The sequence below is a fragment of the Octopus bimaculoides genome, chromosome 1 (assembly GCF_046866305.1).
Source record: "Octopus bimaculoides isolate indiv1 chromosome 1, ASM4686630v1, whole genome shotgun sequence".
NCBI classification, from domain to species: Eukaryota; Metazoa; Mollusca; class Cephalopoda; order Octopoda; family Octopodidae; genus Octopus; species Octopus bimaculoides.
The window spans coordinates 1,531,514-1,555,163 of record NC_142928.1 but is presented as its reverse complement, the minus strand read 5'-3'; the positions used below and the strand labels follow the sequence as shown (position 1 = coordinate 1,555,163).

The 23,650-nt window shown below is 38.3% G+C and overlaps 9 non-coding genes across 9 annotated transcripts; all 9 read right to left on the bottom strand.

Annotated features, from left to right (window-relative positions):
- Nucleotides 1–1,681: 1,681 nt before the first annotated feature.
- On the bottom strand, nt 1,682–1,753 carry Trnap-ugg (transfer RNA proline (anticodon UGG)). The gene has a single exon. It is a non-coding gene; the product is annotated as a tRNA-Pro (tRNA).
- Nucleotides 1,754–5,554: 3,801 nt separating this feature from the next.
- Nucleotides 5,555–5,626, bottom strand: Trnap-agg (transfer RNA proline (anticodon AGG)). Its single transcript has one exon. It is a non-coding gene; the product is annotated as a tRNA-Pro (tRNA).
- A 995-nt stretch (nt 5,627–6,621) lies between these two features.
- Nucleotides 6,622–6,693, bottom strand: Trnap-agg (transfer RNA proline (anticodon AGG)). The gene has a single exon. It is a non-coding gene; the product is annotated as a tRNA-Pro (tRNA).
- Nucleotides 6,694–13,518: 6,825 nt separating this feature from the next.
- On the bottom strand, nt 13,519–13,590 carry Trnap-cgg (transfer RNA proline (anticodon CGG)). The gene has a single exon. It is a non-coding gene; the product is annotated as a tRNA-Pro (tRNA).
- Nucleotides 13,591–14,221: 631 nt separating this feature from the next.
- On the bottom strand, nt 14,222–14,293 carry Trnap-ugg (transfer RNA proline (anticodon UGG)). The gene has a single exon. It is a non-coding gene; the product is annotated as a tRNA-Pro (tRNA).
- Nucleotides 14,294–16,948: 2,655 nt separating this feature from the next.
- On the bottom strand, nt 16,949–17,020 carry Trnap-agg (transfer RNA proline (anticodon AGG)). Its single transcript has one exon. It is a non-coding gene; the product is annotated as a tRNA-Pro (tRNA).
- Nucleotides 17,021–18,039: 1,019 nt separating this feature from the next.
- Nucleotides 18,040–18,111, bottom strand: Trnap-agg (transfer RNA proline (anticodon AGG)). Its single transcript has one exon. It is a non-coding gene; the product is annotated as a tRNA-Pro (tRNA).
- Nucleotides 18,112–20,568: 2,457 nt separating this feature from the next.
- On the bottom strand, nt 20,569–20,640 carry Trnap-cgg (transfer RNA proline (anticodon CGG)). Its single transcript has one exon. It is a non-coding gene; the product is annotated as a tRNA-Pro (tRNA).
- A 631-nt stretch (nt 20,641–21,271) lies between these two features.
- On the bottom strand, nt 21,272–21,343 carry Trnap-ugg (transfer RNA proline (anticodon UGG)). The gene has a single exon. It is a non-coding gene; the product is annotated as a tRNA-Pro (tRNA).
- Between the last annotated feature and the right edge of the window lie 2,307 nt (nt 21,344–23,650).

Genomic DNA, 23,650 nt, shown 5'->3' with positions numbered 1-23,650 from the left:
TAAAAATAAAACTACTGAATAATAATAATAATAATAATAATAATAATAATAATAATAATAATAATAAATGCCCGGATGCAGTACCAGGCAGTGGTTCTCGTGGCTTCTGATCTTAATTGATTGGAAGTGTTATCACGTACATTGTTTTGTCTTGGTATAAAAGATGGGCTACAGCAAATATTCTGCTTAATACCACAGATTTGCTTGTCAGTTGTTTGACGTTAACCAGTTGAAGTGTGTTCAGCTATTTTGCCGAACGACCTATGCAAATGATTTGTTTCTAATGATCAAATGTATGTGCTGTACATTGGCTCGCTCCTCCCATCAAATCAACGTTACCTAAACAGGTGCACAGTGTACCACACGTCAGGTGTCGAAGTGATCACAGTACAAAATGAGTTGAAGTGATTTACTCAGGAACACAACGCTCCACGCGGTTTAGGAGTTGAAACCCTCAATGGTAGGGTGACAAACACAAATACATACATACATACATACATACATACATACATACATACATACACACGTATGAGTGGCTGTGCGGTAAGTAGCTTGCTTACCAACTGATTTCGGGTTCAGTCCCACTGCGTGGCACCTTGGACAAGTGTCTTCTACTTTAGGTTTGGGCCGACCAAAACCTTGTGAGTGGATTTGGTAGACGGAAACTGAAATAAGCCCGTCGTATATATATATATATATATATATATATATATATATACACATGTATGTGTGTGTGTATATGTTTGTGTGTCTGTATTTGTCCCTCCCAACATCGTTTGACAATCGATGCTGGTGTGTTTACGTTCCTGTAACATAGCGGTTCGACAAAATAAAATGATACAACAAACTCGTTCAATTTACTATGCCAAAAATTTTGCAATAAAACCTTCCTTGCAAGTTGAATTCAACACATCAAACTATCTCGAATTTAGAATTGAGTTACAGATATTTCAAACGGTGTTTTAAAAAGTGTAACATCATAAAAATTAAGGGGCTCGTCCGGGACCTCTCGCACCCGAAGCGAAAATCATACCTCTAGACCAACGAGCCAACTGTGAAAGCAAGAATTGAACATATATAAAAAATATTAAACTCTGAAACTTTTCTTTCACACGTATGTCTCTATTTCACGCCAAGTAGAATCACCGCTTCAAGGGTTAAACAGAGAATCATTTTATCGATTCAATGAAATTGAAGAAATTTGTGAAACCATTTTTATTTTCTTCCTATTATAAGCACAGAGCCTTGAATTTTGGGGAGAAGGGCAAGTCGATTACATCGATGCCAGTGTTTAAATGGCGCTTATTTTATTGATCCCGTGAGATCGAACTTCTTTCATCCTTCGTGGATGCTAAAATAAAATGCTTGGGGAATATTCAAACCCGAAAGAAAAATATTCACTGTATTTATCAGTGGAAAAATTTCCCTCTGTAGACAGTTAGGTGTAAACAAACTACGTAAGTTTGGAGTATTCACTAAGCAGGTTGATGAAGGGATGCACTTCTCGGGGGTTTTCTCCTCTTCAGCGCCAGAAACCGGAAAGGGAAACGCTGTGAGTTTCGAACTGCGCACATCACTGCTTAGAGTTTTCGTTCCGCATTTTAGATTTATTTCTGTGCCAAAATATTTTGTAGCAAATATAGAGTAACAGTTATTTTATTTTATTTATTTAAAAATGACAGGGCTCGTCCGGGATTCGATCCCGGGACCTCTCGCACCCAAAGCGAGAATCATACCCCTAGACCAACGAGCCTCGCTTGCTCGCGGTAGTCTAAATTATCATATTTCTTCTTAAAAAGCAAATATTAATAAGTGAATCCGAAAATATACGGGAAGTAGTAAACTCTGAACCTCAACTTGCACGCATGTGTATCTATTTCACTACATACCTTTGCATTTTTGCTTGTTGCAGTCATTAGAGTGCGGCCATGCTGGGGCAGCATCTTGAACAATTTTAGTCAAGCGAATCAACCCAAGTACTTATTTCTTTTTTGGAAGCCAGTTGCGTATTTTGTCGTTTTTGCTATTGATCAACCGCTAAGTTACGGTGACATAAAAACACCAACACCGGCTGCCAAGCTGTTGAGGACGACAAACACAGAAATAAGACACACACACACACAGATATATATATCCAGCATGGCCACAGTGAAATGACTGAAACTAGTAAAAGAATAGTATATATATATATATATATATATATATATATATATATATATATATATATATATATATATATATATATATATATATGTGTGTGTGTGTGTGTGTATGTATGTATGTATGTATGTATGTATTACGGCGGGCTTCCATCAGATTCCCCAAAAAACAAGAACTTGGTCGGCCGGAGGCTAGAGTAGAAGACACTTGTCTAGAGCAGTGACTCTCAACCACTTTTTTTTTTATCTATGGTCCCCTTCGGGTACTTTTTCAGGTGGGCCACCATTCCCATAGCCATTAGATGTTTGAAAGTTAATTTTACAGATACTGCTTTCAAAATTATTATTTTGCTGATCGCATATTCAGTTTGGCGGAACTATGTCGGTTCCTGAGGAATTTCAACCATGTTTCGTGGTCTGCTACCACAACAGCTCCTTTATAGGATCCAGTTAGCTGAAGACATCATCAGGAGGAACCACGTCCGGTTTCGGCCCCTACTCCTCTACCGTTTTGACGTGGCGGGGCCCCTCCTTTCGGAGGTGTCTTCAGCTCTGGTGTTGGGTGCATGTCTTCTTTCTTCTATTCCCTGGCCTCTTCGATGCAGCATCAACAAGTGTCAGCGTCCGACTGATCGTCGTGTCAAGTTCCCCTTTTTATATCTGCTGCTAGGCTCCAGCAGGCAGCCCCAGCTAGTTGTCACGTGACACTGTCTAAATTTCCCGCTGCTAGGGTCCAGTAGGCAGCACCAGCAAGTTGTCACATGACACTGTCTAAACTTCCCGCTGCTAGGCTCCAGCAAGTAGCTCCAGCAAGTTGTCACATGACACTGTCTGAACTTTAACTGACAATGGAGGGCGCGAAGCCACTTCAGTGTCAGCCTGTCTCACCTAGACATGTTATGACTTTCAAGCCATATTCGGTCTTCCCGCTTCAGCCATATATAGAAGCTGGCTTTTTCGACCGCCTCCTGTATCCTCCTTATCAGTTTTCTAAGTTCCGAGTTTGAAAACGTATGTGAAAAATTAGAGAGAGAAACATGGCGGTTCCTTGTAATGAATGCATCCAAAGCAAAATCTTTCCATGGGCCAGTAAAATAATATTGTGGACCCAATTTATTATTTTGCATATGTGGACCCACAAAACTGTTATATGGACTCCGGTTAAGAACCACTGGTTCAGAGGTGTGGTTCTCTTCTCCGATGCGAGAGGTCTCAGGTTCAAGTCACAGATGAGTACCGGTTAATTATTTTATTCAATAATAACCGGAGATATTCTGAAACATCGGAAATATCCTATAGGCACAAGGTTCGACGTTCTGAGCGAAAGGGTTAGATTACATCGACTCCTGCGTTCAACCCCTACTTATTTCAGCCCCGAAATGGTGAAACAATTTCACCTCAGAACGTAAAGACGGGCAAAATGTTGCTAAGCACTTTGTCCGGCATGATAACGATTCTGCCAGCTCGCTTCCCTCGAAACATGCGAAATATCAAAAACACAAACTCGTTCAATTTACTATGCCAAATTCTTTGCAAAAAAACTTGCAAGTTGCATTAAATAATGTTCATATCTTTTTTTTTGTTTTTCTTTTTTTTTTTCTGTGTGAATGTTCAGCTTACATAACCGGTCTGAAATCAAAAGCCTTCTGTAGGAATCATAAACTTTCTTGTCCATCATGGAATGTGTTTCCACATTTAAAGTTTAACAAATAGAAGAACAATAAAAATAGATATTGTTATTATTTGGGGATGATCTCGGCCTAACTATTCAGTCTGAAGATGGAATGGACAGGGCAAAACCAGAGGGGAGAGGAGAAACAAAGAACAGGAAGTCATAGAAGAGGTTTACAGAATGTGTGATGAAATAACTCTGACAATGCAAAAATACCTACTCCAGAAGCAAGGGAAACTAATACAAATAGCCACAAAACACGAGCAAAACAAATAACTGTTTTCAGTATTTAAGGAAGCTGACAAATACAAACAAGAAATCAATCTACCTAACAAATACGAAGAAGAAGAAGAAGAAACAACAAAAGCTATAAAACAAATGAAATCCAAACTAAAACTAGAACAGCAACGGACCATGATAAAACGATGGCAAGAAAAGCCCCTACATTGTAAATACTGGGCTAAACTAAATGCGAAAGAAATAGACAGAGAAAAATCCCAGCAATGGCTGAGAAGCTCAGGACTCAAAGCAGAGACTGAAGGATTTTTAATTGCTGCACAAGACCAAAGCCTTCCCACCAGAAATTACCAAAAACACATAATGAAAAGAAATATAACAAGTAACTGTAGAATATGTGGAGATCGACAAGAAACAATAAATCATATTATCTCTGGCTGCCCAGTCCTGGCTAAGAAGGAATATATCCACAGACACGACAGAGCTGGGACCTATATACACTGGAAGCTATGCCAACATTATGGAATAACAACAGAAAAAAGATGGTGTAAACACACACCAGAAAAGGTCACAGAAAACGAGAAAGCAACCGTACTCTGGGATATGCCAATACACACAGATAGAGAAATTAAGGAAAATAGACCAGATACAGTTGTCAAAGATTATGAAGAAAAAAAATGCTTTCTAATTGATGTATCAATACCAGCAGATGAAAACGTTTCTCTAAAAGAAATGGAAAAACTTTCAAAATACAAAGACGTGGAAATAGAGATAACTCGAATGTGGAATCTAAAAACAGAAACAATTTCTATCATAGTAGGTGCCTTAGGTATAATAAAAAAATATTCAGACAAATACATAACAAAAATAGCAGGACTTACAAATATATATAACATACAGAAAATTGCACTACTGGGTACTGCACACATCCTACGCAAAACACTTTCAATACAGTAAACATAAGAGCATCACAGCAAACCACAGCACATACCCAAGGCGCACAGAGCTGCGCTCGGTAGTGAAGTGAAAGCACGTTATAAAAATAAAACTACTGAATAATAATAATAATAATAATAATAAATGCCCGGATGCAGTACCAGGCAGTGGTTCTCGTGGCTTCTGATCTTAATTGATTGGAAGTGTTATCACGTACATTGTTTTGTCTTGGTATAAAAGATGGGCTACAGCAAATATTCTGCTTAATACCACAGATTTGCTTGTCAGTTGTTTGACGTTAACCAGTTGAGCATGTCCCTTGGTGACTGGCGATATGTGCATCTCTGATCATGAGCAGAAGTAGTGGGGGAGCTTCTTCCCAACATCCACGCCTGTGCTTATGTTAAAAAATCTTTGCGAAAAAGTTTCAAGCTGAAAGTAACTCATAAAAATCTACAGAATTTAAAATTGGGTTGAGGAAATAAAAAAAAAACGTTTTAAATAATATAGTATCAGAAGTGTAAATATAAAAAAAAAGCAGAAAATTAATGGGCTCGTCCGGGATTCGAACCCGGGACCTCTCGCACCCTAAGCGAAAATCATACCCCTAGACCAAGGAGCCAACTGACAATTCTCGCAGAAAATTATCTAGTAATTGTAACTATGTAGTGGCGAGTTCAGTCTCATGGAGTGGTACTTAAACAAGGATCTTCTACAATAGCTTGATGTGTGGCTGTTGAACTTCTCTTTCTGTCTTTCGCTCTTTCTCTCTATATCTCTGTTTATGTGTGTGTATATGTGTTAGTGAGAGAGTGTACGCGCATATGTGTTGGTGTATGTATGTATTTGCCTTTGGCGCCAACATTCTATCGCTTGGCAGCTGTTGTTGGTTTGTTTATGTCGCCGTGATATAGCGGTTCGGTGAAAGAAACCCCATAAAATAAATATCAGACACAAAAAATAGGTATTGTGGATTCATTCGACTACACCCTTCAGTGCTCCAGCATGATCGCAGTCCAGTAGATAAAGCAATTAAAGGACGAAAAATAAATTCGACGTAAATTCGACAAGGATCGAGAAACGGACGGGAGTTTTTAACATGAATAGGCGCTGGCGTGGCTTTGTGGTAAGAAGCTTGTTTCCCAACCACATGGTTCAGTCCCACTGCGTGGCACCTTGGGCAAGTGTCTTCTACTATAGCCTCAGGCCGACTAAGCCTTGGGAGTGGATTTGCTTGGAAACTGAAAGAAGCCCGTCGTATATATATATATATATATATATATATATATATATATATATATATATACACACGTATGTATGTATATATTTGTGGGTTTGTATCTGTGTTTGTCCCCCACCATCACTACCATCACCGCTTCACAATGGATGTTGGTGTATTTACGTCCCCTTAATCTAGCAGTTCGGCAAAAGACGCCGATAGAATAAGTACCGGGTTTGCAAAGAATAATTCCAGTGGGTCGATTTCTTCGACTAAAAGGCGTTGCTCCAGCATGACCAGAGTCAAAATGACTGAAACAAGTTAAAAGGAGAAGAATGTAAAAGAATAAGAGAGTAATTCAAGCCATTACAAAAAAAAAACAAAGGAAAACGTAAATTGGGCTCGTCCGGGATTCGAACCCGGGACCTCTCGCACCCTAAGCGAAAATCATACTCCTAGACCAACGAGCCAACTGCTGAAATCGAAGGCTTTTACAATGAACACTAAAATCGAAAGCTCTTAAATCCAACTCTTTCTCATGTCCATCTGTTTTACTCTATGGAACACATCATTTGTGATAGAATGTAATGTTCTATGATCGGTTTATTATAATTATCAATCCGTCATAGTATTATACATGATCTACAGCTCATCTTTTATTTTTTACTTTTTACTTGCTTTTGTCAATAGAACGCGGCCACGCTGACGCACCGCCTTGAAGACGTTTTAGCCGAACAAATCGACCTCTGTACTTATCATTTTCTGATAGCCTCCTGCTTATTCTAATATTAGTTGTTAACGATAGAAGAAGGCTTTGCAGCAAATATTAATTAGTGCGTCCAACCTAACTTGGAATATTGTTTATAACGCCGTAGACTGCGGTAAACGTCCCAAGAAATTATCCGTGTAGATGACAAATGCTTAGAAACAGATATAATATGGGCAGACGATATTTCGGTAGCACCGGCACATGGCACTGTTGTATCACGGGATTTCTCCATATCGCGGATCATCAGCGACAGGTAGCCAAATTCCGGATGCCAGAACGACAAATCAGACAAACCGATATAGTTTTAACACTGGTTAATCTGTCAGTGAACAGATATTGGCATCAAGTTTTTAGCACAAGGCCAGCAGTTTCGGGAGAAGGGTAAGTTGATTACATCGACCCCAGTGCTCAACTGGTACTTATTTTATCGACCACGAAAAGATGAAAGGCAAAGTCGACCTCGGCAGAATTTGAATTCAGAACATCAAGCCGGACGAAATACCGCTAAGCCTTTTGCCCGGCGTTTTAACGCCTCTGCCAGTAAGCCGCCTTACACTGCAATAAATGCTAGGGGTCAGGTAGGCAACGCCGTTTCAAGTGTTTTAACGACAAGAATCACCACTAGCTTCATCGGGTGACTTACCCTTTATTTATGAAATATGAATGAAAGTGAAGCGACAAAAAGTTCAGATGGTGCTGGATACGAACCCGTGGCCCGTGAACCCCGAAAACAGGATCATGGAGACCAATAAGTCTCCTGCACCGCTGCGTCCCCATTGTTTGCATTTTGGTTTACAGTCAATTCGTTGTGTGGTAAGTAGCTTGCTTACCAGCCACATGGTTCCGGATTCAGTCCCACTGCGAGACAACTTGGGCAAGTGTCTTCTACTATAGCCTCGGGCCGACCAAAGCCTTGTGAGTGGATTTGGTAGACGGAGACTGAAAAGAAGCCCGTTTTATATATATATATATATATATATATATATATAAATATATATATATGTATATATATTCTGAACTTTATACCCTCCGGCTGCACCTCTCCTACCCACGGATTTACACTGGACCCATCTTCTGATTGGAAATCGCTTCAATATACCACGACGTCTAAAAAACTTTTGAACTTTTCCACTTTTGTAAACCTCCTTTATCATCCTTTTTTACTGAACACTATTCAATTTTTTTTCTCCGTGTTTTTTTCCTTGTCTCCGTATTCTTTCTGTTGAAGAGCGTAGCTCGAAACGTCAAAGACTTTCCGTATTCCCGAGCGTCATACTAATATATACTTTTGTTATTTACACCACCTGTCCTCGTCTGTTGTTATTTTTTGTATATTCTCCCACATATAATACACGCTCACGTGGTCGCACCAGCTAATCCTGTCTCCTCTCATCACACACTACCAACTTTTGGATTCTACCTTCTTTCCTTCTGGATCTGGACTGTTTGATTCTGAACTTTATACCCTCCGGCTGCACCTCTCCTACCCACGGATTTACACTGGACCCATCTTCTGATTGGAAATCGCTTCAATATACCACGACGTCTAAAAAACTTTTGAACTTTTCCACTTTTGTAAACCTCCTTTATCATCCTTTTTTACTGAACACTATTCAATTTTTTTTCTCCGTGTTTTTCTCCTTGTCTCCGTATTCTTTCTGTTGAAGAGCGTAGCTCGAAACGTCAAAGACTTTCCGTATTCCCGAGCGTCATACTAATATATACTTTTGTTATTTACACCACCTGTCCTCGTCTGTTGTTATTTTTTGTATATTCTCCCACATATAATACACGCTCACGTGGTCGCACCAGCTAATCCTGTCTCCTCTCATCACACACTACCAACTTTTGGATTCTACCTTCTTTCCTTCTGGATTTGGACTGTTTGATTCTGAACTTTATACCCTCCGGCTGCACCTCTCCTACCCACGGATTTACACTGGACCCATCTTCTGATTGGAAATCGCTTCAATATACCACGACGTCTAAAAAACTTTTGAACTTTTCCACTTTTGTAAACCTCCTTTATCATCCTTTTTTACTGAACACTATTCAATTTTTTTTCTCCGTGTTTTTCTCCTTGTCTCCGTATTCCTTCTGTTGAAGAGCGTAGCTCGAAACGTCAAAGACTTTCCGTATTCCCGAGCGTCATACTAATATATACTTTTGTTATTTACACCACCTGTCCTCGTCTGTTGTTATTTTTTGTATATTCTCCCACATATAATACACGCTCACGTGGTCGCACCAGCTAATCCTGTCTCCTGTCATCACACACTACCAACTTTTGGATTCTACCTTCTTTCCTTCTGGATCTGGACTGTTTGATTCTGAACTTTATACCCTCCGGCTGCACCTCTCCTACCCACGGATTTACACTGGACCCATCTTCTGATTGGAAATCGCTTCAATATACCACGACGTCTAAAAATCTTTTGAACTTTTCCACTTTTGTAAACCTCCTTTATCATCCTTTTTTACTGAACACTATTCAATTTTTTTTCTCCGTGTTTTTCTCCTTGTCTCCGTATTCTTTCTGTTGAAGAGCGTAGCTCGAAACGTCAAAGACTTTCCGTATTCCCGAGCGTCATACTAATATATACTTTTGTTATTTACACCACCTGTCCTCGTCTGTTGTTATTTTTTGTATATTCTCCCACATATAATACACGCTCACGTGGTCGCACCAGCTAATCCTGTCTCCTCTCATCACACACTACCAACTTTTGGATTCTACCTTCTTTCCTTCTGGATTTGGACTGTTTGATTCTGAACTTTATACCCTCCGGCTGCACCTCTCCTACCCACGGATTTACACTGGACCCATCTTCTGATTGGAAATCGCTTCAATATACCACGACGTCTAAAAAACTTTTGAACTTTTCCACTTTTGTAAACCTCCTTTATCATCCTTTTTTACTGAACACTATTCAATTTTTTTTCTCCGTGTTTTTCTCCTTGTCTCCGTATTCCTTCTGTTGAAGAGCGTAGCTCGAAACGTCAAAGACTTTCCGTATTCCCGAGCGTCATACTAATATATACTTTTGTTATTTACACCACCTGTCCTCGTCTGTTGTTATTTTTTGTATATTCTCCCACATATAATACACGCTCACGTGGTCGCACCAGCTAATCCTGTCTCCTGTCATCACACACTACCAACTTTTGGATTCTACCTTCTTTCCTTCTGGATCTGGACTGTTTGATTCTGAACTTTATACCCTCCGGCTGCACCTCTCCTACCCACGGATTTACACTGGACCCATCTTCTGATTGGAAATCGCTTCAATATACCACGACGTCTAAAAATCTTTTGAACTTTTCCACTTTTGTAAACCTCCTTTATCATCCTTTTTTACTGAACACTATTCAATTTTTTTTCTCCGTGTTTTTCTCCTTGTCTCCGTATTCTTTCTGTTGAAGAGCGTAGCTCGAAACGTCAAAGACTTTCCGTATTCCCGAGCGTCATACTAATATATACTTTTGTTATTTACACCACCTGTCCTCGTCTGTTGTTATTTTTTGTATATTCTCCCACATATAATACACGCTCACGTGGTCGCACCAGCTAATCCTGTCTCCTCTCATCACACACTACCAACTTTTGGATTCTACCTTCTTTCCTTCTGGATTTGGACTGTTTGATTCTGAACTTTATACCCTCCGGCTGCACCTCTCCTACCCACGGATTTACACTGGACCCATCTTCTGATTGGAAATCGCTTCAATATACCACGACGTCTAAAAAACTTTTGAACTTTTCCACTTTTGTAAACCTCCTTTATCATCCTTTTTTACTGAACACTATTCAATTTTTTTTCTCCGTGTTTTTCTCCTTGTCTCCGTATTCCTTCTGTTGAAGAGCGTAGCTCGAAACGTCAAAGACTTTCCGTATTCCCGAGCGTCATACTAATATATACTTTTGTTATTTACACCACCTGTCCTCGTCTGTTGTTATTTTTTGTATATTCTCCCACATATAATACACGCTCACGTGGTCGCACCAGCTAATCCTGTCTCCTCTCATCACACACTACCAACTTTTGGATTCTACCTTCTTTCCTTCTGGATTTGGACTGTTTGATTCTGAACTTTATACCCTCCGGCTGCACCTCTCCTACCCACGGATTTACACTGGACCCATCTTCTGATTGGAAATCGCTTCAATATACCACGACGTCTAAAAAACTTTTGAACTTTTCCACTTTTGTAAACCTCCTTTATCATCCTTTTTTACTGAACACTATTCAATTTTTTTTCTCCGTGTTTTTCTCCTTGTCTCCGTATTCCTTCTGTTGAAGAGCGTAGCTCGAAACGTCAAAGACTTTCCGTATTCCCGAGCGTCATACTAATATATACTTTTGTTATTTACACCACCTGTCCTCGTCTGTTGTTATTTTTTGTATATTCTCCCACATATAATACACGCTCACGTGGTCGCACCAGCTAATCCTGTCTCCTGTCATCACACACTACCAACTTTTGGATTCTACCTTCTTTCCTTCTGGATCTGGACTGTTTGATTCTGAACTTTATACCCTCCGGCTGCACCTCTCCTACCCACGGATTTACACTGGACCCATCTTCTGATTGGAAATCGCTTCAATATACCACGACGTCTAAAAATCTTTGGAACTTTTCCACTTTTGTAAACCTCCTTTATCATCCTTTTTTACTGAACACTATTCAATTTTTTTTCTCCGTGTTTTTCTCCTTGTCTCCGTATTCTTTCTGTTGAAGAGCGTAGCTCGAAACGTCAAAGACTTTCCGTATTCCCGAGCGTCATACTAATATATACTTTTGTTATTTACACCACCTGTCCTCGTCTGTTGTTATTTTTTGTATATTCTCCCATATATATATATATATGTATATATATATATATATATATATAAGTATATATATATATATATATGTATGTATGTATGTATGTATGTATGTATGTATGTATGTATTTATGTATGTATGTATGTGTGTGTATATGTTTGTGTGTGTGTGTTTGTCCCCCCAACATCGCTTGACAACCGATGGTGTGCTTACCAATAAGTCTCCTGCACCGCTGCGTCCCCATTGTTTGCATTTTGGTTTACAGTCAATTCGTTGTGTGGTAAGTAGCTTGCTTACCAGCCACATGGTTCCGGGTTCAGTCCCACTGCGTGACACCTTGGGCAAGTGTCTTCTACTATAGCCTCGGGCCGACCAAAGCCTTGTGAGTGGATTTGGTAGACGGAGACGGACAAGAAGCCCGTCGTATATATATATATACATATATATATATATATATATATATATATATATATATATATATATATATATATATATATATATGTATATATATAAATATATATAAATATATATATATATATGTATATATATATATATATATATTTATATATATATATATATATATATATATATACATATATATATATATATATATATATATATATATATATATATATATGTATATATATATATATAAATATATATATATATGTATGTATGTATGTATGTATGTATGTATGTGTGTGTATATGTTTGTGTGTGTGTGTTTGTCCCCCCAACATCGTTTGACAACCGATGGTGTGTTTACGTCCCCTTAGCGGTTCGGCAAAAGGAACCAATAGAATAAGTACCTGACTTGCAAAGAATAAGTCCTGGAGTCGATTTGCTCGACTAAAGGCGGTGCTCCAGCATGGCCGCAGTCAAGTGACTGAAACAAATAAAAGAGTAAAAGAGTAAATTGCGGGTAAATATATATAAGACGACGGAAGTGTGTTCAGCTATTTTGCCGAACGACCTATGCAAATGATTTGTTTCTAATGATCAAATGTATGTGCTGTACATTGGCTCGCTCCTCCCCTCAAATCAACGTTACCTAAACAGGTGCACAGTGTACCACACGTCAGGTGTCGAAGTGATCACAGTACAAAATGAGTTGAAGTGATTTACTCAGGAACACAACGCTCCACGCGGTTTAGGAGTTGAAACCCTCAATGGTAGGGTGACAAACACAAATACATACATACATACATACATACATACATACACACGTATGAGTGGCTGTGCGGTAAGTAGCTTGCTTACCAACTGATTTCGGGTTCAGTCCCACTGCGTGGCACCTTGTACAAGTGTCTTCTACTTTAGGTTTGGGCCGACCAAAACCTTGTGAGTGGATTTGGTAGACGGAAACTGAAATAAGCCCGTCGTATATATATATATATATATATATATATATATATATATATATATACACATGTATGTGTGTGTGTATATGTTTGTGTGTCTGTATTGGTCCCTCCCAACATCGTTTGACAATCGATGCTCGTGTGTTTACGTTCCTGTAACATAGCGGTTCGACAAAATAAAATGATACAACAAACTCGTTCAATTTACTATGCCAAAAGTTTTGCAATAAAACCTTCCTTGCAAGTTGAATTCAACACATCAAACTATTTCGAATTTAGAATTGAGTTACAGATATTTCAAACGGTGTTTTAAAAAGTGTAATATCATAAAAATTAAGGGGCTCGTCCAGGATTCGAACCCGGGACCTCTCGCACCCGAAGCGAAAATCATACCTCTAGACCAACGAGCCAACTGTGAAAACAAGAATTGAACATATATAAGAAATAGTAAACTCTGAGACTTTTCTTTCACACGTATGTCTCTATTTCACGCCAAGTAGAATCACCGCTTCAAGGGTTAAACAGAGAATCATTTTATCGATTCAATGAAATTGAAGAAATTTGTGAAACCATTTTTATTTTCTTCCTACTATAAGCACAGGGCCTTGAATTTTGGGGAGAAGGGCAAGTCGATTACATCGATGCCAGTGTTTAAATGGCGCTTATTTTATTGATCCCGTGAGATCGAACTTCTTTCATCCTTCGTGGATGCTAAAATAAAATGCTTGGGGAATATTCAAACCCGAAAGAAAAATATTCACTGTATTTATCAGTGGAAAAATTTCCCTCTGTAGACAGTTAGGTGTAAACAAACTACGTAAGTTTGGAGTATTCACTAAGCAGGCTGATGAAGGGATGCACTTCTCGGGGGTTTTCTCCTCTTCAGCGCCAGAAACCGGAAAGGGAAACGCTGTGAGTTTCGAACTGCGCACATCACTGCTTAGAGTTTTCGTTCCGCATTTTAGATTTATTTCTGTGCCAAAATATTTTGTAGCAAATATAGAGTAACAGTTATTTTATTTTATTTATTTAAAAATGACAGGGCTCGTCCGGGATTCGAACTCGGGACCTCTCGCACCCAAAGCGAGAATCATACCCCTAGACCAACGAGCCTCGCTTGCTGGCGGTAGTCTAAATTATCATATTTCTTCTTAAAAAGCAAATATTAATAAGTGAATCCGAAAATATACGGGAAGTAGTAAACTCTGAACCTCAACTTGCACGCATGTGTATCTATTTCACTACATACCTTTGCATTTTTGCTTGTTGCAGTCATTAGAGTGCGGCCATGCTGGGGCAGCATCTTGAACAATTTTAGTCAAGCGAATCAACCCAAGTACTTATTTCTTTTTTGGAAGCCAGTTGCGTATTTTGTCGTTTTTGCTATTGATCAACCGCTAAGTTACGGTGACATAAAAACACCAACACCGGCTGCCAAGCTGTTGAGGACGACAAACACAGAAATAAGACACACACACACACAGATATATATATATCCAGCATGGCCACAGTGAAATGACTGAATCTAGTAAAAGAATAGTATATATATATATATATATATATATATATATATATATATATATATATATATATATATATATATATAAATATATATATATATATATATATATATATATATATATATATATATATATATATATATATATATATATATATATGTATCTATGTATGTATGTATGTATTACGGCGGGCTTCCATCAGATTCCCCAAAAAACAAGAACTTGGTCGGCCGGAGGCTAGAGTAGAAGACACTTGTCTAGAGCAGTGACTCTCAACCACTTTTTTTTTTATCTATGGTCCCCTTCGGGTACTTTTTCAGGTGGGCCACCATTCTCATAGCCATTAGATGTTTGAAAGTTAATTTTACAGATACTGCTTTCAAAATTATTATTTTGCTGATCGCATATTCAGTTTGGCGGAACTATGTCGGTTGAACTATGTGACAAATTAGAGAGAGAAACATGGCGGTTCCTTGTAATGAATGCATCCAAAGCAAAATCTTTCCATGGGCCAGTAAAATAATATTGTGGACCCAATTTATTATTTTGCATATGTGGACCCACAAAACTGTTATATGGACTCCGGTTAAGAACCACTGGTTCAGAGGTGTGGTTCTCTTCTCCGATGCGAGAGGTCTCAGTTTCAAGTCACAGATGAGTACCGGTTAATTATTTTATTCAATAATAACCGGAGATATTCTGAAACATCGGAAATATCCTATAGGCACAAGGTTCGACGTTCTGAGCGAAAGGGTTAGATTACATCGACTCCTGCGTTCAACCCCTACTTATTTCAGCCCCGAAAGGGTGAAAAATTTCACCCCCGAAAGGGTGAAAAAATTTCACCTCAGAACGTAAAGACGGGCAAAATGTTGCTAAGCACTTTGTCCGGCATGATAACGATTCCGCCAGATCGCTTCCCTCGAAACATGCGAAATATCAAAAACACAAGCTCGTTCAATTTACTATGCCAAATTCTTTGCAAAAAAACTTGCAAGTTGCATTAAATAATGTTCATATTGTGTTTTTTGTTTTTCTATTTTCTTTTCTGTGTGAATGTTCAGCTTACATAACCGGTCTGAAATCAAAAGCCTTCTGTAGGAATCATAAACTTTCTTGTCCATCATGGAATGTGTTTCCACATTTAAAGTTTAACAAATGGAAGAACAATAAAAATAGATATTGTTATTATTTGGGGATGATCTCGGCCTACCTATTCAGTCTGAAGATGGAATGGACAGGGCAAAACCAGAGGGGAGAGGAGAAACAAAGAACAGGAAGTCATAGAAGAGGTTTACAGAATATGTGATGAAATAACTCTGACAAATAATAATAATAATAATAATAATAATAATAATAATAATAATAATAATAATAATAATAATAATAATAATAATAATAAAAAGACCAGATATAGTTGTCAAAGATCATGAAGAAAAAAATGCTTTCTAATTGATGTATCAATACCAGCAGATGACAATGTTTCTCTAAAAGAAATGGAAAAACTTTCAAAATACAAAGACCTGGAAATAGAGATAACTCGAATGTGGAATCTAAAAACAGAAACAATTCCTATCATAGTAGGTGCCTTAGGTATAATAAAAAAATATTCAGACAAATACATAACAAAAACACCAGGACTTACAAATATATATAACATACAGAAAATTGCACTACTGGGTACTGCACACATTCTACGCAAAACACTTTCAATACAGTAAACATAAGAGCACCACAGCAAACCACAGCACATACCCAAGGCGCACAGAGCTGCGCTCGGTAGTGAAGTGAAAGCACGTTATAAAAATAAAACTACTGAATAATAATAATAATAATAATAAATGCCCGGATGCAGTACCAGGCAGTGGTTCTCGTGGCTTCTGATCTTAATTGATTGGAAGTGTTATCACGTACATTGTTTTGTCTTGGTATAAAAGATGGGCTACAGCAAATATTCTGCTTAATACCACAGATTTGCTTGTCAGTTGTTTGACGTTAACCAGTTGAGCATGTCCCTTGGTGGCTGGCGATATGTGCATCTCTGATCATGAGCAGAAGTAATTGGGGAGCTTCTTCCCAACATCCACGCCTGTGCTTATGTTAAAAAATCTTTGCGAAAAAGTTTCAAGCTGAATGTAACTCATAAAAATCTACAGAATTTAAAATTGGGTTGAGGAAATAAAGAAAAAAACGTTTTAAATAATATAGTATCAGAAGTGTAATGATAAAAATAAAGCAGAAAATTAATGGGTTCGTCCGGGATTCGAACCCGGGACCTCTCGCACCCTAAGCGAAAATCATACCCCTAGACCAACGAGCCAATTAACAATTCTCGCTGAAAATTATCTAGTAATTGTAACTATGTAGTGGCGAGTTCAGTCTCATGGAGTGGTACTTAAACAAGGATCTTCTACAATAGCTTGATGTGTGGCTGTTGAACTTCTCTTTCTGTCTTTCGCTCTTTCTCTCTCTATCTCTGTTTATGTGTGTGTATATGTGTTAGTGAGAGAGTGTACACGCATATGTGTTGGTGTATGTATGTATTTGCCTTTGGCGCCAACATTCTATCGCTTGGCAGCTGTTGTTGGTTTGTTTATGTCGCCGTGATATAGCGGTTCGGTGAAAGAAACCCCATAAAATAAATATCAGACACAAAAAATAGGTATTGTGGATTCATTCGACTACACCCTTCAGTGCTCCAGCATGATCGCAGTCCAGTGGCTAAAGCAATTAAAGGACGAAAAATAAATTCGACGTAAATTCGACAAGGATCGAGAAACGGACGGGAGTTTTTAACATGAATAGGCGCTGGCGTGGCTTTGTGGTAAGAAGCTTGTTTCCCAACCACATGGTTCCGGGTTCAGTCCCACTGCGTGGCACCTTGGGCAAGTGTCTTCTACTATAGCCTCAGGCCGACTAAGCCTTGGGAGTGGATTTGCTTGGAAACTGAAAGAAGCCCGTCGTATATATGTATATATATATATATATATATATATATATATATATATATATATATATATATATATTACACGTATGTATGTATATATTTGTGGGTTTGTATCTGTGTTTGTCCCCCACCATCATTACCATCACCGCTTCACAATGGATGTTGGTGTATTTACGTCCCCTTAACCTAGCAGTTCGGCAAAAGACGCCGATAGAATAAGTACCGGGTTTGCAAAGAATAATTCCAGTGGGTCGATTTCTTCGACTAAAAGGCGTTGCTCCAGCATGACCAGAGTCAAAATGACTGAAACAAGTTAAAAGGAGAAGAAGAATGTAAAAGAATAAGAGAGTAATTCAAGCCATTACAAAAAAAAACAAAGGAAAACGTAAATTGGGCTCGTCCAGGATTCGAACCCGGGACCTCTCGCACCCTAAGCGAAAATCATACCCCTAGACCAACGAGCCAACTGATGAAATCGAAGGCTTTTACAATGAACACTAAAATCGAAAGCTCTTAAATCCAACTCTCTCTCATGTCCATCTGTTTTACTCTATGGAACACATCATTTGTGATAGAATGTAATGTTCTATGATCGGTTTATTATAATTATCAATCCGTCATAGTATTATACATGATCTACAGCTCATCTTTTATTTTTTACTTTTTACTTGCTTTTGTCAATAGAACGCGGCCACGCTGACGCACCGCCTTGAAGACGTTTTAGCCGAACAAATCGACCTCTGTACTTATCATTTTCTGATAGCCTCCTGCTTATTCTAATATTAGTTGTTAACGATAGAAGAAGGCTTTGCAGCAAATATTAATTAGTGCGTCCAACCTAACTTGGAATATTGTTTATAACGCCGTAGACTGCGGTAAACGTCCCAAGAAATTATCCGTGTAGATGACAAATGCTTAGAAACAGATATAATATGGGCAGACGATATTTCGGTAGCACCGGCACATGGCACTGTTGTATCACGGGATTTCTCCATATCGCGGATCATCAGCGACAGGTAGCCAAATTCCGGATGCCAGAACGACAAATCAGACAAACCGATATAGTTTTAACACTGGTTAATCTGTCAGTGAACAGATATTGGTATCAAGTTTTTAGCACAAGGCCAGCAGTTTCGGGAGAAGGGTAAGTTGATTACATCGACCCCAGTGCTCAACTGGTACTTATTTTATCGACCACGAAAAGATGAAAGGCAAAGTCGACTTCGGCAGAATTTGAATTCAGAACATCAAGCCGGACGAAATACCGCTAAGCCTTTTGCCCGGCGTTTTAACGCCTCTGCCAGTAAGCCGCCTTACACTGCAATAAATGCTAGGGGTCAGGTAGGCAGCGCCGTTTCAAGTGTTTTAACGACAAGAATCACCACTAGCTTCATCGGGTGACTTACCCTTTATTTATGAAATATGAATGAAAGTGAAGCGACAAAAAGTTCAGATGGTGCTGGATACGAACCCGTGGCCCGTGGACCCCGAAAACAGGATCATGGAGACCAATAAGTCTCCTGCACCGCTGCGTCCCCATTGTTTGCATTTTGGTTTACAGTCAATTCGTTGTGTGGTAAGTAGCTTGCTTACCAGCCACATGGTTCCGGGTTCAGTCCCACTGCGTGACACCTTGGGCAAGTGTCTTCTACTATAGCCTCGGGCCGACCAAAGCCTTGTGAGTGGATTTGGTAGACGGAGACGGACAAGAAGCCCGTCGTATATATATATATATATATATATATATATATATATATATATATATATATATATATATATATATATGTATATATATATACATATATATATATATATATATATATATATATATATATATATATATATATATATATATATATATATATATATATATATGTATATATATATATATAAATATATATATATATGTATGTATGTATGTATGTATGTATGTATGTGTGTGTATATGTTTGTGTGTGTGTGTTTGTCCCCCCAACATCGTTTGACAACCGATGGTGTGTTTACGTCCCCTTAGCGGTTCGGCAAAAGGAACCAATAGAATAAGTACCTGACTTGCAAAGAATAAGTCCTGGAGTCGATTTGCTCGACTAAAGGCGGTGCTCCAGCATGGCCGCAGTCAAGTGACTGAAACAAATAAAAGAGTAAAAGAGTAAATTGCGGGTAAATATATATAAGACGACGGAAGTGTGTTCAGCTATTTTGCCGAACGACCTATGCAAATGATTTGTTTCTAATGATCAAATGTATGTGCTGTACATTGGCTCGCTCCTCCCCTCAAATCAACGTTACCTAAACAGGTGCACAGTGTACCACACGTCAGGTGTCGAAGTGATCACAGTACAAAATGAGTTGAAGTGATTTACTCAGGAACACAACGCTCCACGCGGTTTAGGAGTTGAAACCCTCAATGGTAGGGTGACAAACACAAATACCTACATACATACATACATACATACATACACACGTATGAGTGGCTGTGCGGTAAGTAGCTTGCTTACCAACTGATTTCGGGTTCAGTCCCACTGCGTGGCACCTTGGACAAGTGTCTTCTACTTTAGGTTTGGGCCGACCAAAACCTTGTGAGTGGATTTGGTAGACGGAAACTGAAATAAGCCCGTCGTATATATATATATATATATATATATATACACATGTATGTGTGTGTGTATATGTTTGTGTGTCTGTATTTGTCCCTCCCAACATCGTTTGACAATCGATGCTGGTGTGTTTACGTTCCTGTAACATAGCGGTTCGACAAAATAAAATGATACAACGAACTCGTTCAATTTACTATGCCAAAAATTTTGCAATAAAACCTTACTTGCAAGTTGAATTCAACACATCAAACTATTTCGAATTTAGAATTGAGTTACAGATATTTCAAACGGTGTTTTAAAAAGTGTAATATCATAAAAATTAAGGGGCTCGTCCGGGATTCGAACCCGGGACCTCTCGCACCCGAAGCGAAAATCATACCTCTAGACCAACGAGCCAACTGTGAAAACAAGAATTGAACATATATAAGAAATAGTAAACTCTGAAACTTTTCTTTCACACGTATGTCTCTATTTCACGCCAAGTAGAATCACCGCTTCAAGGGTTAAACAGAGAATCATTTTATCGATTCAATGAAATTGAAGAAATTTGTGAAACCATTTTTATTTTCTTCCTATTATAAGCACAGAGCCTTGAATTTTGGGGAGAAGGGCAAGTCGATTACATCGATGCCAGTGTTTAAATGGCGCTTATTTTATTGATCCCGTGAGATCGAACTTCTTTCATCCTTCGTGGATGCTAAAATAAAATGCTTGGGGAATATTCAAACCCGAAAGAAAAATATTCACTGTATTTATCAGTGGAAAAATTTCCCTCTGTAGACAGTAAGGTGTAAACAAACTACGTAAGTTTGGAGTATTCACTAAGCAGGTTGATGAAGGGATGCACTTCTCGGGGGTTTTCTCCTCTTCAGCGCCAGAAACCGGAAAGGGAAACGCTGTGAGTTTCGAACTGCGCACATCACTGCTTAGAGTTTTCGTTCCGCATTTTAGATTTATTTCTGTGCCAAAATATTTTGTAGCAAATATAGAGTAACAGTTATTTTATTTTATTTATTTAAAAATGACAGGGCTCGTCCGGGATTCGATCCCGGGACCTCTCGCACCCAAAGCGAGAATCATACCCCTAGACCAACGAGCCTCGCTTGCTCGCGGTAGTCTAAATTATCATATTTCTTCTTAAAAAGCAAATATTAATAAGTGAATCCGAAAATATACGGGAAGTAGTAAACTCTGAACCTCAACTTGCACGCATGTGTATCTATTTCACTACATACCTTTGCATTTTTGCTTGTTGCAGTCATTAGAGTGCGGCCATGCTGGGGCAGCATCTTGAACAATTTTAGTCAAGCGAATCAACCCAAGTACTTATTTCTTTTTTGGAAGCCAGTTGCGTATTTTGTCGTTTTTGCTATTGATCAACCGCTAAGTTACGGTGACATAAAAACACCAACACCGGCTGCCAAGCTGTTGAGGACGACAAACACAGAAATAAGACACACACACACACAGATATATATATCCAGCATGGCCACAGTGAAATGACTGAAACTAGTAAAAGAATAGTATATATATATATATATATATATATATATATATATATATATATATATATATATATGTGTGTATGTATGTATGTATGTATGTATTACGGCGGGCTTCCATCAGATTCCCCAAAAAACAAGAACTTGGTCGGCCGGAGGCTAGAGTAGAAGACACTTGTCTAGAGCAGTGACTCTCAACCACTTTTTTTTTTATCTATGGTCCCCTTCGGGTACTTTTTCAGGTGGGCCACCATTCCCATAGCCATTAGATGTTTGAAAGTTAATTTTACAGATACTGCTTTCAAAATTATTATTTTGCTGATCGCATATTCAGTTTGGCGGAACTATGTCGGTTGAACTATGTGAAAAATTAGAGAGAGAAACATGGCGGTTCCTTGTAATGAATGCATCCAAAGCAAAATCTTTCCATGGGCCAGTAAAATAATATTGTGGACCCAATTTATTATTTTGCATATGTGGACCCACAAAACTGTTATATGGACTCCGGTTAAGAACCACTGGTTCAGAGGTGTGGTTCTCTTCTCCGATGCGAGAGGTCTCAGTTTCAAGTCACAGATGAGTACCGGTTAATTATTTTATTCAATAATAACCGGAGATATTCTGAAACATCGGAAATATCCTATAGGCACAAGGTTCGACGTTCTGAGCGAAAGGGTTAGATTACATCGACTCCTGCGTTCAACCCCTACTTATTTCAGCCCCGAAAGGGTGAAAAATTTCACCCCCGAAAGGGTGAAAAAATTTCACCTCAGAACGTAAAGACGGGCAAAATGTTGCTAAGCACTTTGTCCGGCATGATAACGATTCTGCCAGCTCGCTTCCCTCGAAACATGCGAAATATCAAAAACACAAACTCGTTCAATTTACTATGCCAAATTCTTTGCAAAAAAACTTGCAAGTTGCATTAAATAATGTTCATATCGTGTTTTTTGTTTTTCTATTTTCTTTTCTGTGTGAATGTTCAGCTTACATAACCGGTCTGAAATCAAAAGCCTTCTGTAGGAATCATAAACTTTCTTGTCCATCATGGAATGTGTTTCCACATTTAAAGTTTAACAAATGGAAGAACAATAAAAATAGATATTGTTATTATTTGGGGATGATCTCGGCCTACCTATTCAGTCTGAAGATGGAATGGACAGGGCAAAACCAGAGGGGAGAGGAGAAACAAAGAACAGGAAGTCATAGAAGAGGTTTACAGAATATGTGATGAAATAACTCTGACAAATAATAATAATAATAATAATAATAATAATAATAATAATAATAATAATAATAATAATAATAATAATAATAAAAAGACCAGATATAGTTGTCAAAGATCATGAAGAAAAAAAATGCTTTCTAATTGATGTATCAATACCAGCAGATGACAATGTTTCTCTAAAAGAAATGGAAAAACTTTCAAAATACAAAGACCTGGAAATAGCGATAACTCGAATGTGGAATCTAAAAACAGAAACAATTCCTATCATAGTAGGTGCCTTAGGTATAAAAAAAAAATATTCAGACAAATACATAACAAAAACACCAGGACTTACAAATATATATAACATACAGAAAATTGCACTACTGGGTACTGCACACATTCTACGCAAAACACTTTCAATACAGTAAACATAAGAGCACCACAGCAAACCACAGCACATACCCAAGGCGCACAGAGCTGCGCTCGGTAGTGAAGTGAAAGCACGTTATAAAAATAAAACTACTGAATAATAATAATAATAATAATAATAATAATAATAATAATAATAATAATAATAATAATAATAATAATAATAATAATAATAAATGCCCGGATGCAGTACCAGGCAGTGGTTCTCGTGGCTTCTGATCTTAATTGATTGGAAGTGTTATCACGTACATTGTTTTGTCTTGGT